We start from the raw sequence: 15,338 nt of genomic DNA on the forward strand, positions 1-15,338 counted from the left end.
AGTTGGAATCGTGCTTTAATATTGAACCACATAGTTTGCAACGAGCCTTTTGATAACCTTCGTCATCCACAATCAAATCCCAATTCTTCCATATGTCTTGGTTGCGGTTATGGTTGACTACCGTAACAACCCTTGGGTCCTCCGTAACAGGAACGGGGGCAACAAAAACACTCTTCTTAGCCTTGTTGTTAGTTTTTTTGATGGGTGCCATAATAATATTTAGTTGGATGGTCGGGTACAGGAACGGGTTTGCTAAAGGAGTAGTATTGTAGTTTGTTTTTGAGTTTGGTGGTGAAACAAGTAATGGAAACAAGTTATATATAGGTTTGGCCCAAAAACCGGTTCCAACGGCTATATTACCGTTGGAACCGGTTCCAACGGATCTATTGTCTCAAAAACCGGTTCCAACGGCTATATTACCGTTGGAACCGGTTCCAACGGCTAATTGGTGTCTAAAAAAACCGGTTCCAACGGCTATATTACCGTTGGAACCGGTTCCAACGGCTAGTTTGACTTTTGTTTGACCCTTCAAAAAAACCCGTCGGAACCGGTTATTCCGGGTACGAACCAAACCGGTTCCAATTAAGAACCGGGTTGGAACTGGTACTGACATACAAATAGGAGAACCGGGTACGATTTTCGGGTACAAAAATACCCAAACCGGGTATTGTTCCAACCGGGTTGGAACTGGAACCGGTTCCGGTTCGGTTCCACCAGTTAGGTTCCGGAACCGGTTTTTTTGTGCACGTCTACATTAAAGTAGTATTAAAGGAAAAGTTTTTTAGATTAGGGATGAACGAATGGTATCGGATGCTGGTACCAAACTGGTATCGAAATGAATATTTTAGTATCAGTACCAAGTCTTTAAAAAAATCGTGACTGATACTCTGGCATTTACTGAATTTTTGTCAACGGTATTTGAGAACCGGTCATTTTCGGTACCAATATCAAAGAAGAATTTAAGATCAGATTTTCAGTATCTATACCGGTGTCGTGCCGAGCTCATTCCTATTTTAGATATGGGAGATATCTTTAAAACATAGATAGTTAAATAGTTAAATAAATTTTCATTTTATTCCATGTAATAAAAGAACTTAAATATAACTTCACAATCAACGAGATCGAAAAGAAAAGCCCAAGTTGAAAGTCTGGCCCAATTCTTAGCATCTGTGTTTCTTGTTTGAGTTGGAGCTCTTTGGGCCCATTTCCATTCAGTGAATTATTTTTTTAGAAAGAAGGTGGTGTGGCATTATGGCCCGTAGTTCGCAGGTGAAATCTTTCAACGTTTTAATAATTCTTGAAACTAATTAAAAATTATGTTTGAAAAGTACTTTTGAACCGGGATTAAAAAATCTAAGGTTTACAATTATATGAATCTTTATCAGTTTATCTCATATGTCCCTAGTTCTAAAATTGTATAATCTTTTAAAACGTTCTCTCTCCTCCCCACTAATATTCAATGATTTTATTGGTCTCTTGTCATGGATTTTCCCGTTCTCACCTCATCATATATGTTATGTCCGTTGTCTCTCCCCTCTCTTCTACCTAAATGTTCACGGGTAACAATGTCGCTTTTACGAATCACAAGTATGACAATTTTGGACTAATCAAATTGAACATTTTTAATAAAGGTATTCTTAGCCTAAAATTATTTATGCCACTAGACAGTTTATTACTAAAACTATCCTGATAACAAAATGTGACGCATAAATGGTAGATTGTTCATTAGAATCTGTTTAAACAGACCTATAGACAAAACACAAACATAGAGAAACAGATATCATGTTATTTATAATTGGTTTATTGTCTTTGAGTCAACTACGAAGAATAATAATAATAATAATAATCTATCAAGTAGCATATGCAGAACCGCCATGACTCGTTAGGTCCATACCCTCGATTTCATCTTCGGGAGAGATGCGGAGCAGGTTTAACTTGCGAAGTAGCGGGAACAGAGGGCCCATTGTGGCACACACGAATCCAAATGTCACAAGGATCTGGATCACGTGTGCACCCAACAATGCCCACCCGCCTCCCACAAATAACCCGTACGGCCGACCCGGGTTCCCCCTATACACCTCATTCACGTATTGTTCCTTCGCGAACAATGCCGTGAATAGTATCCCCCACGCCCCACACCCGCCATGGAGCTGAGCGGCTTCCAGTGGGTCATCAAGTTTAAACCTTTGATCGGAGTCGAGCGGCCATTGGCGGGCCTACGATTGTAGCACCTAACAAACCGGCGGTCCTTATAGACCCAGATCCTTTTCAAACTTGTCTTCTAGTCCAATAGGAGAGCGAGTAGAGTACTTCACTTCACTTAGTCACGTCACAGTGGGCCCTGCCTTGTCTTTACAATTTTGTGTTTTACTTTGCTTCACAAACTCTATTCATTCATTAATTCTTTTTTAAACATCATTCATTCTGTTATTTTATTTTGTCTCATTACAATATACAGTCTTTTGAACATGAAGGTTACAAAATACAACAAATAAAATAATTGTTGACTGATAAAACATAAAGAAAAGCATTTACTAAATAATAGTTGACTCATGTATATCTTATTTAGCTCTCTTAATACTCTTTTATAAAAAAAAGATTCTTAAAGTTAGTTGAACACGTGATGAAAAAAAGGTTTTGTGACAAAATAATTAAATTTGTTATTCATTGGGTGACATTTTCTATACTTAAAATACCAAAACAATAAATGAGCATGTAGATTTTTTATAGCCATTAGTATGCCTTTTCAAAGAAAAAAAATGTACATATATGTGAAATTGCTTCAATCGATATATGTCACTTTCCAACTTAGTTGACATGCAATTATTACCACGGTTATAACATAGATAAAAAGTAAAACTAAAAAACTTAAAGTTTGATTTTTTGGTATAACCAAATAATCGTTTGAAAATGGTACGTAATTAGAATACGATAGCGTGTATACAACTCCATTATTAAAAATATGGTACATTTGGTTATCTTTTTAAAGCATTTTTGCCACTAATAGTTCTAGACTATTTTTGTTTACATTTAAACATCACAATTAATGAAGAAAAGTTATATGAATCATTTAACATTTATCTTAAAATTATTAAGAATGTCATAAATTATTAAGTAAGATGTATGAAGAGTGATGATTTTTCAAAAAATTTGTTCTAGTCCGATAGGAGAGCTAGAACTCCAGTTGGTCACATCACAGTGGGCTCATGCCGTCTTTACAATTTTGTCATTCGCTTTGCAAACTCTATTCAATAATTCTTTTAAAAGTCATTCTGCTATTTTATTTTGTCTTTCACTGAATATGAAGGTTACAAGACCTCAAATAAATTAGTATCGTGTCAAGTTTGTTATATCCAACTTCATGGGTATAAGTGTATAACTGATCAAACAGAAATAAAAACATTCACTGAATAATAGTTACAAGTTGGGTAAAAAATTGCCAATTTCTAGTTAATTAGGCTTATAGAGATTTTAAGGTGCGGTTTGGTAAGGCACACCGTAAGCACACAATAATCGACATGCAAGATGCTGAGAACCGTATTATTGCTGACATCTAGGGACGAGCAAATGGTACCGGGCTTTCAGGATTGGTAAGATACTGGTCTTTTACCGAAACTTTTGTCTTCGTATACTGTACCGAACAGAGTATTTTCGGTAATGATACCTATTTTTTGTGATATTCAGGATCGGTATGGTGCTAGTAGTTCATCCATACAAACATCAACTCGTTTCTTATCTAGGTGTGGTGTTGCAAATTTGACAATGTTCAGGCTTGATGTCATATGGGCTGTTTCATTTGAATCTTAAATCCATGAATTAGAGGTGCAAATCATAACCGATTAACCGAACCGAAACCGCTATAGGAGAAACCGGTTATGGATGTTCGCAATGAAACCGGTTAACAAAACATAGGTTAATACGATTAGTGTTAATAGGGTTCATTTCAATAGGTTAAGATTGATTGTAATAGGATGTTAACCAGTAATTTGAAGGGTCCACAAAGAACATGATTTCTCTTGGCTCTTTCAAAAACTGTTGGTTAAGGAATTCATGTTAGTGTTAAAGGTTCTACTTTGTGGACCCAATCGATTATGACATGATCCTCCTATAGGAAAAACGTTGTAACAAATATCAGCACTTTAATAGTTTGTTATTCTTTGGTAGTATATCTATATGCTCACTCAGTCACCTAGAATTGGGAAACACAATTTTACAAGTTTTCCATTAGGACAAGTTTTTATTTGGAAAATATTCAACAACCATCTTTACTCACCTTCAATTCTTCCACTACTTATCTCAAGAGTTGCAGAAAGTTGTCTCTTTCTAAATACAATAAGGATATGTATACCGGGAGTGAATTCACAAAGGTCGTTTTCAAATTTTACATTCATAAAATAAAGTATGGCATACATTTTTAATAAAATTCTTAAAGTTAACACACAATCAAAATACATAAAAAATAATCTTAATTTCATACTATAATTATAAATTAGTATAATTGAGAACTTTGGTAACTTTGAAGTCACAAAGTTTTTTACGTCTCTTACTTTGACCATTTATATAACTACTTTCAAGATTTTTTGAAGTTATTGAGTTGGTTTGATGGTTAATAGAATGCTTCCTAATAACTCATATACATTTTATTTAGCTCTCGTAAGTTTTTTATAATAAAAAATCGGGAGAGGCTCAGGGGGTGTGCGAGCGGCACTATCGGCGGGGCACATAAGTTTTGGGGGCACAAGCTTTTTTATACATATTACATATATATGTTTTTTTGATGTTAAAAATAAGGTTATTTACACTGATTTATGGGATAATTAGATGCTCAGAATGATTTGATTTATGGTTATAATAAATCGTTCGATAAAAGTTTTATCCATGTACATTAGCGAATAAAAAATTTTCGTTAAGGCCTATGGGCCTTTTTTTTTACTCGGCCGAGGTATTTAAATTCTCGAAAACGCCTCTGAAAAAACCTTCATAACATTAGTCGAACACGAGATGAAAAAAATGTTTTGTGAGAAATAATTGAATTTGTTATTCATTGGGTGACATTTTTCATAAATTAAAATGCCAAAACAATAAATGAGCTTGTAGATTTTTTATAGGCATTAGTGTACTTTTTCATAGAAAAAATATGTACGGATGTACCTATACGTGAAATTGTTTCATTCGATATACGTCACTTTCCAACTTAGTTGGCATTCAATTATTACTATGGTTCTAGCACATGATAAAAAGTAAAAATAAAAAACTTAAAGTCTGAATTTTTTATATAAGGCTGAGGGGTGTGGGGCTTCAGCGGGGGCGCGAGAGCCCCTCCGCTCGCGCCCCCAGGCGCGAGCACCACACCACCGGGGCGCGAGAGGGGCGCGAGCACGGAATTCAAAGCAGGCGCAAGGTGGTTCGCGGGACCTGTAGGCGTAAAGGGACATTGGGAGACGTGAAAGAGCCGTTGGGACATGAGAAATGAGCCGTTGGGCTCTTTAATTTAATAAAAAAAAAGTGTTCTTCCTATATATAAACCCAAGATCACATAAAACAATTATCACACCCAAAATCACATAAAACAATTACCACAATAAATTCAACAATAAATTCAACAAAACCATGGAGGTGGTCTCTAATGACAAAAAGGAAAAAAGTCGAATGAGAGATTTGGACTTCCTTACAAGAGACTTCAGTAACCTAAATCCGGTCGATCAAATGCTGATGGAAAAGCAAAAGGAACGTATCCGAAAGAGGTTGATCGAAGAAGACTAAGCCGAAGAATAAGAATAATGTTTTTTTAGTACTTTAATTTTTTTTTATTTTTAGATATTAATGTGTGTTTTTTTTAATAATTTATAATTTTTTTTAATAATACGTTTTTTGAATATATTTATAAAAAAATAAAAATAAAAAATCCGCTGGAGCCCCTGCTGGAGCTCCTCCACACCAGGGCCAGGGGCTCCAGCGGGGGCTCCAACACCCATCTTATCCAGTTTCTCTCTCTGCCACACGTCACAATATTATTGGCTGGAGCCCTCACTCGCGCCCCCGTTAGAGCCCCCCACACCCCTCAGCCTAACCGAATAATCGTTTGAAAAGGGTATGTAATTAGAATAACAATAGTATGTATACTACTCCATTATTAAAAATATGGTACATTTTGTTACCATCTTAAAGCATTTTTACCACTAGTAGTTCTAGACTATTTCTGTTGTACATTTAAAAATCACCATTAATTAAGGAGAATCATCATAAATCATTTAATATTTCTCTAAACTTAACTATTAAGAATGTTATAAATTATTAAGAGATGCGTTTTTGTTGAACACTAGCAATACATTTATTTGTTGATAAGATTTTACCGGTTACATTTAACAATATATACACACAAAAGGCAAATAGATATTCACCAATAAAATCATCTATCAATTCTAAAAACTATTTTGTAGTCCAATAGAAGAGCAAGAAACTTCCAGTTTCTCACATCAGAGTGGGCCATGCTGTCTATATAATTTTGTCTTTGCTTTGTAAACTGTATAATTCTTTTTGAACACAATGAAAATTTATTTGTTCATCAACTATGTTTTTAGGGTGATTTTTAATAGAGATTATGTGTTTTAGGGTGATTTTTAATAGAGATTATGTGTTTTAGGGTGATTTCTTAGGGTGGGCCCATGCTGTCTTTACAATTTTGTCTTTCGCTTTGCAAACTCTATTTTAGACACAATGCAAATTTATACGTCCATTAGTCTTACAATAGCTGTTCTTCCAGGGTGTTTTTTAATAGAGATGATAATGATGTGGATGAACCACATTTTTCATTTTTTTTTTAAAACTTCAAATGACTTAATGAGTGGTAGGTTGGTGTGATGAATTTAATCAATTTATGAAGGGATTTTCCTGTTGACTAGACTTTTGGGAATTTGTAGTCCAATAAGATCCTTTTTTAATTTTCTTTAACTATTTATGGACACATGATATCATGCCAATACTATGAAACATTTCAGGATATACCAGAATGGGCCCATGCTATCTTTACAATTTTGTCTCTCTTTGCAAACTGTATCCAATAATTCTTTCAAATGTCCTTATGTTAATTTTGTCTTTCACTACACAACCCTTTGAATATGAAGCTATGTGTCACAAGACTTACAACCAAGAAAATAAAATAAAATAAAATACTATAGTGTCAACTTTGTTATATCCAATTTCGTAAGTAGTATAGCCGATAAAATGAAAGAAAAACATTCACTAAATAATGTTTATGAGTGATGTATATTTTCTTTTGCTTTATTAATGTTTTTATAAGTAATTAAAATAAAAAAAATTCATAAAGTTAGTTGAACACATGAAAAAAGATTTTGTGCGAAAATAATTAAATTAATTATTCGTTGGGTGACATTTTCCATATTTAAAATACCAAAACAATAATGAGCATGGTTTTTCATAGAGTAAAATGTATATGTGTAAAATTGCTTCATTCGATATATATCGAATGTCACTTTCCAACTTAGTTGGCATGCATTATTACCATAGTTCTAGACCTCTAGCATACGATAATAAAAAAAAAACTAGAAGTTTGATTTTTTGGTATAATTGAATAATCGTTTGAAAATTGAAAAGTGTATATAATTAGAATAATGATGACGTGTATACGTCTCCATTGTTAAAAATATGGTAAAGTTTGCTGCCTTCTTAATTATACATTTTTGTCATTTGTAGAATTGTAGTTCTAGGCTTCTTCTCTTGTATATTTGAAAATCACAATTAACTTCAGGACCACTTACCAATTAATTTTGTATGATAAAAATAATATAAAGGATGAAACGTATGTCTCTAATTGGATGTCATTATTATAGAAATGTTGTTTCTCATGTTAGCTCATAAAGTTGCCTCAACAATCATACATTTTTTACCACCAGTTTATCATAGCTTCTATTACATATATTGAGGGAATCAAATAAATATCAAACAATAAAGGAGTTTCGGTCTTAAAAATAAACTATATATTAATTCTCATGCATACTCTATTAGTGGTAAGTAAATTAGGTAGATATAAGTGAAACCAAGTTAACGGTCAATTTTTTTTTGGGTGCAGTACAGGAATCAACGTACCCTGCATCGAAACTGCCGTGGCGTACGCCGATCAGGGACTTTATGTTGGTGTTGTCTAGACTACGTCGATTTTACTTGTGTTCGTTTATTTTCGTGAACACATTCTATTCTTTCATGAACGAACACGGACATAAAATCTCATTCGGTAAGTGTTCGTGAACCGTTTGTGACCACATTAATTTCCTTAATAAATAAGCACAAACATAAAGTCTCGTTCGGTAAATGTTCATAAACATGAACAAGGCCTTGCTCGCGTTCATTTAATTTGCCACTAATTTTAATTATAATTTTTTTTAAACGACGACTTTCTTTTTGTATTGTTTGTGAATAAATTTAATTAAAGAATACCTTGATCGAATTTGAAATACTTGTATAATGTGGGCAATAAATTTGCTATCAGAAATAATTGTCTTGCATTTAAATAAGTTCTAAATTCGCACTTGGTTAATGCTAGCCTTCCTTTAAAAAGTAAAAAAAAAAAATAATGCTAGCATTCATGTTTTGTTTGAATAGTTCAAAATATGCAACATTTGATCTAAGTAAGTTACTAGTATATAACAAAGTATACGCATCAATAATCTCTCAATAGAATAATATTCGAGTGTTTATCTTCTCAATTAACTCATTACCCATCATTACCAAAATAAATTTTAACTATTTTATAATACAAAAAGCTAATAATAATAATAACTAGAACGTGTAGCTCACACACCAATTAAACATTCCCCACTCAACCTCATTTTTTCTTAACACTTCACTCAACCTCGTAGCCATTGACAACAATATGCTAGAATTCTTGACACGTATAGTCATATATAGACATAAAATTAATATAGTACCATGTTAACTTTTGTAATTTTTTTCTTAATATAACTAATTCCAAAAGGCTATTTGCTGTGGTGGTTATGAGGATGGCGCCATTGTCAACTCACCTGTCAGCCCACACCATATATACAAATTAATGAGTCCTCCCCCTCTTCCTGTTAACATGAAGGCGCCCAAAAGGCGCAAGAGTTGAATCCACCTTCACTAACAATTAATCATTTAAAAATAAAAATATATCTAGTTATACCTAAATAATTCACGATGCATTTGTTAAAGAACATGTTAGTTAAAATTCACTGTCTATGTGACAGTGACATGATGCTGGTGAGACACTTTAACTAGACTTTGCTAGTTAAACCACAAGAGCGAGTTAAAACTTTTAAGCTCAACATATGATGGCCATATCAAATATGTATTAACCAAATATTTCCTTAAACCAAGACAAGCATGACCGTATTTAATTCATTTTAAACAACTAAACCATCAAACATATCGGTGTGCACGTCATAAAAAATAAAATAAAAATCAGTGTGGCAAATTCATCACGTATGAAACGGGGTAATATTTCATAAACTTTTAAATGGATTAGTTTTCCTTTTAACATCAAACTCTTAGATTTTTCATCATAAACAATCTATACCATGCACCTTCAACGAACCCGTAATATTTTAGCTATGGGACACACCATATAACCACAAGGTTGTCTCATTCAAACGAGTGGCTAAGATGATCTTACAATATTATTAAGACAAACAACTGTATCTCTACTTTTAGCAATATCATCTATTATTTTTAAGTAGTGATAGGTTTTTGGAGCCTAGGAGTAGGAGTGTTGACAATTTTCTATTTTCTTTGTAACTAATATTCGTGGTATAATTTATGTTCAATGAACCGGAACTAGTTTATGATGATACCAAATTTTGTAAACGTCAAGATGTCAAATTTCCAAAAATTCAACAAAATTGTGGCGCTAAAATTGGTTAAAGCAAAGTTAAAATGTAAGATATTTTTAAGATATAATTTTGAGTAGTGTAGTGTGTGCAAAAAGAGGGAACTATTGTAATTTGTAAATACAGAGAGGAAGGTTTAAGGGTGAAGAAACACTAACCGGACCCCGGGCAGATTACGGATAACCTGGGGGTTAGATAGATGTTTCCCACGAGGGGTTAGACCCGGCAAAGATGGTTCTTCTGATAACCTGCAAAACAGACACCGTGAGCTTGTCACTGAGAAGGGGGGGGGGGGGTTCCTCCTTGTGACCACCCTCCGGCGTGAGAATCAGACTAGATTGCTCTTTAAATATAAATGTATATTAAGAGATTGCTAGAGCAGATATCAGGTATATTATGATGATAATATGATAAGATATGATAAGATGAGATGATCATACCATTTGGGGTATTTATAGCCGAATGTAGGTTTCCAAGGTGGTGTGGCCGGCTGAATAGTATTCCTGTTCTACCAACTGTGGCCTACGCACGTGCCCTGCTGGTAGTTGGTGGGTAGGCAGCGGCTGATAGTGACCAGGCCTGCTGTGTACTATTCCTTTTCCACCAACTGCCGGCTATGCACGTGGTATGACAGGAGTTGGTGAGTAGGCAGCGGCTAATAGTGACATACAGTACAGGAGCATGCTGCTCGCCATACTGCTGTCAATGAGCTGTCGTATCTTTGGTCAGATTTTTTGCCCATACCTCGTCAGGTACAGTACAGAAGATCTTCCCGTATCGTACGGACTGGCTTTTGGGCGGGAGTATTCCCCCTCCCTCCTTTGTGCGGGATTGTTCCCGGCTTTGCTCATTCCTTCAGGTGACACTGAGTGAGAGCTAAGTGCCTTGTGCGTGTAGCCTTGCTGCGCGGGTGGCCTTCCCTGATGGCTTGTATCCGCAGCTGCGGGAACAGGCAGAGTACTTCACCATTGGGAGGCATTTCCTGCGGGAACAGCTTGCGTACTGCGCGTAAGGACGTCACGTCTCTGAGCATGGTGGGTCCTGCGGATCCAGTTGGTTTCTGCGCAGACGTCCCTCTTCAAGGTGAGTCTTGCGGGTCCAACTGGGCTCTTCTGGGACCTACCTCTTCAAGTCCCCCCAGTCCAATGTTCTTCTCATGAATGTTTAATAAAGTGAGGTGAACTTTTGGACTTAAGCAAAGGGTTTTGAAAAGGGTTTAGTTTTAAGGTTTTCCATGGGGATTCTTCCCGCGGAAGTCCTTGTCACTTGCAGAAATTCCCGACTTTCCTGCTTGATCTTTGGGTATGATGCGGATAGGTCTGTAACCTCCTCGCAAGTCAGGAGCGTTGAGTCCCACTTGTGTGGATTCTCCGTGAGGTTTTGGTAGTTTTGAACATAGTGATTAATTATGTTAAAACCACCAATTCCATCCTGAAGCTTCAAACAATGTAGTTCTCGACGTTCCCGCTATGCGGGGATGTTATTTCCAACAATTAGTGTAAACTTTGAAAGTAAATTTATAAAAGGTCAAAAGCCTTAAAAAGCTTTTATGGCACCAACCATTGATTTTTATCCATATATATAATAACTGGTTAATAGCAAATAAAGCAAATGTGTTGTTGGTTGTAAAAACAAAGAAACAACTCGAAATGTTAAGAAGTTTGATTTATACCTAATATTAGATAATGTTGAAATGACTCGTTGCAAGAACTATAACATGCTTCTCAAAGCCACGTTCAACTCCAGTACTTTAAGAGCTAGGGGCGTTTTTTTAATCGTGCATTCGTACCTGAATACCAAACCCAAATTAGAGAATACTCAAAAAACCCAAAGCCGACCAACCCAACCTTAAATAGGTCGGTTATCAAGTCTTTTTTTCTTAACAAAAAACCCGAACAACCCGAAACCCTAAAACAACCCTAACATTTATTGTTTTTTCTTTATAGACGTGTTTTGGTTTGGGGTATTCGGTATTTGACGTGTTAGTTTGTTTGGGACTTGAAAATTATCATATGATTATGATATTTATTTAGTAGCATGATGTTATATTGCGAATACAACAATTTTTTTTTCATTTTACATTTAAACCCCGAAACCAAACAACCCAACCTGAACTAACCTAAACCCGACCAACTGGAATTTATATGGGTCGAGGGTCACTTTTTCCTGGCCAAAAAGCTGAACAGCCAGACCCAAAAAACTTGAAACCCAAAAAATTAACCATAAGAACACCCCTATTAAAAGCTCGCTTGGAAAAAAACATTGTTGTTTAGTTCTTTATTTTGATAATGATTTAAGTTAAACTGACTTTTGTTGTTACTTGTTTATTATTGATGATTATAAGACAAATGCATGCTCCTAAACATTAATGAAATATCTTAAGTCATAACAAGATACGTCCTCCAAATTCAATTACATCTAAAGAGTGAAGATATGAAGATGTGAGGATGCATCATAGAAAGAGGAATAGCAAGAACAACACAAGATGGAAATAAAACACCAGATAATGTTGTGATCTTAATAAAGAGATTAATAACTAAACTAAAACAAAAGTACTTCAACATAGTTTAAGTAAAATAAGATTAATCCAAATACAAAATGATTTTGAAATATCTTGCCCAAAAAATTGAATGATAAGAAAAGACAATGTAAAGATAGAGATTTTAGAAGAATAAAAACATATCTTAGAAAGAGAGACGGATTTACAAAAAATGATATGAACACACTTAATTATCCAACATAAAAAAATTGTAGAGACTATACCCAATTACCCATCAAAATGAGTAAATTTCTTTTGAAAGAGACATTGGTTGAGGTAGTTACTTTGATGCTCAAGAACAAGTTTCAAGTTTACATTCATTCAATCTTGTATTATTGAATGGGCTTTACTAGTTTGGTACTAGAGATCTGTTTGCGAATGTTTATCATTTGTTGATAATTTGAGAGGGGAAACAATATCTTTGATATGTTGTTTCGTTAAGGGTTAATAACACTATCTTGAAATATAGTTGTTTTTGTCGTGAGAGTTTAACACTGTCTTGATATAGCGTTGCGTTGTAATGTTTCACCATCTTGATATAGTGTGTTTGAAGACTTGTAAATATACAATATCTTGACATAGTGTGCTGAAGATTGTAGTCACTAACTGTCTAGTGAGACAATTATATTGATAATGTTTAAGAAAACGACTAGTGAATAAAACACCTGAACAAAGGATTTGGGAGAGAAATAAGCTTATTTGTTTAAATGTAAAAAGGACTTCAACAGATAAACAGCTTACTCGATCTATGGTACATAAAAATCGAAGTCAAGTATATAGATGCTGCTTACAAGTCTTATTTTGGTTTTTATTTATCAAACATATTTTCATTAGTTTTTTAAGTAATCATGAAAATTGCAAACTAAATGAACAGATGGTGTTCATGTGGAAGACTATTTGTTGAGGTAGTGGCACTTGAACTACTAACCCAATTTAGCATTAATAAATTGCAGTTTATTAGATACGATTGTGATTTATGACCGTAACAAGTAAGTTTGTAAACACCTGCACTAATCTCATTAGCCAAGACTAATTTAAAATTAGCCTAATTAATAAACAAATCATGTGCTTTTTTTAGTGACGCCTTTGGCTCCATGTTATACGTGGCCCAAATGTCGTAATCAACTATTATACTCTTGTGATATGCTCAAGATTGAAGATGTCACCTTAATCCATAACAACATGTAAATTCCCATAACACCCTTCAATAATTCTTAAAGCGAATTCACGAAGGATAATTTGGTAAATTTAGTGGTTTGGGAATAGTGTTGGTGAGATCTATTATGAGAGATGGTTTGTGGTGGTATAAATACATGGCTAATCAAGATGATTAGAGTCACATATAGATAAGTTAATTAGTGATTTGGTAAGTACGATGTTTTGGGGAGCAGAAAAGTGGCGAAAGGGGCCATGGACTACTGACGAATATCGTTTGCTTATTCATCATGTCAACTTACATGGTGAAGGCAGATGGAATTCTGTCGCTACCCTATCTGGTACGGAACATAATATTGATGTTTACTTTATATATATATATATATATAGCTTGCTACTGATCATATATACCAACTATAATTTAATTGTAGGTCTAAAACGAAATGGGAAAAGTTGTAGACTGAGATGGGTGAACTACTTGAGACCGGACCTTAAGAGAGGTAGGATTACTCCTCATGAAGAAACCATCATTCTTGATCTACATGCTCGATGGGGAAACAGGTACTTTTTATATACCATTTCCAAAGAATAAAAATGTAATGCTAGCTAGATGTTATATATTATATGGTTCTTTTAGTAATTCAATTTGTATATACATGGGTGGTCAATTTAGATGGTCGACAATTGCAAGAAGCCTGCCCGGAAGAACAGATAACGAGATAAAAAACTATTGGCGAACCCATTTCAAGAAAAAATGTGAAGTGATAGACGAACCAACAAAGCTTAGAACACGGCTGTTAAAGAGACAAAAGTTTCAACAAGAACGACAACTGCAGTTACAACAACTTCATATGCAACAAAATGAAGCCGCAATGGAAAAGATAATATATTTGCTGGAAGAAAGTGAGAACAAAGGGGGATACATGTCTCCATCAATGGTTGTGAGAGCCAGACAAAACTTATGATCAACAACAAATTAGTAATTTGTTGTTCAACAGTGGTGGTTTTTATGTGCCTGAGACCCCCACGAACGAAGACTTTGGTCTACGGGATGGCTTGTGGAACTTGGATGATATTCATGCTCCTAGCTTTTTTGCTGCCAAAGCTAGCTAGCTACCAAGTCATGTCATCTTGTGACTTTTTCTTATTAGTATGTTGTGGCTAAAGAGTCACGTGTGTGTGTCACTTCATAAATTGGATTCTACTAATCCAAAGTATCACCCTTTTTGACTATTGCACTTCTAGCTTTTATTTTCATTGCAAGGAACAATCCAAATACCATAGTTTGGTATATAATTAATTTGGGCTTGTACGTTGAAAGCTTTAGTTAGCCATATATGCACGCTAAATTTGAAAACAACCCAACTACAATGATAGTTTACAACTTACCAACAACTAAAGCAAGCCATGATATAGTTGTATACAACTACACCTAGTAACTTGGATTTGAATGGTAAACCACTAAATTACTTTTCATTTTTGCAACCGTCACATCCAGTATGATATTCTCAATTTACCAATATTCCACATCTTTCAAGGAATATTTCATGTATCTAAACAAAATTCAAAACACACATGAAGAAATTTAGGAGTAAATGTATCATTTGCAACATAAGTGAAAGTTAAAGTGTGTCATTAATCATATTGATACTATGAATCATATTAACCAAAGAAGTGAAGAACTATAATTCAGATTATTAAAATCTATGCGTCTATAGTTAAAAAATTACAAAATTATAACCATTTGGAAACGGAAATATTAA

At 34.5% G+C, this 15,338-nt stretch overlaps 1 pseudogene across 1 annotated transcript; it reads left to right on the forward strand.

Annotated features, from left to right (window-relative positions):
* The first annotated feature begins 13,690 nt into the window (after positions 1-13,690).
* On the forward strand, positions 13,691-14,688 carry LOC143620378 (transcription factor WER-like; annotated as a pseudogene). Its single transcript, XR_013151331.1, has 3 exons — positions 13,691-13,916; positions 14,007-14,136; positions 14,249-14,688. The product of XR_013151331.1 is annotated as a transcription factor WER-like (transcript).
* The last annotated feature ends 650 nt before the right edge of the window (positions 14,689-15,338 follow it).

The sequence above is a fragment of the Bidens hawaiensis genome, unplaced genomic scaffold (assembly GCF_021521415.1).
Source record: "Bidens hawaiensis isolate Kalapana, Puna unplaced genomic scaffold, B.hawaiensis_p1.1 tig00002553_1, whole genome shotgun sequence".
NCBI classification, from domain to species: Eukaryota; Viridiplantae; Streptophyta; class Magnoliopsida; order Asterales; family Asteraceae; genus Bidens; species Bidens hawaiensis.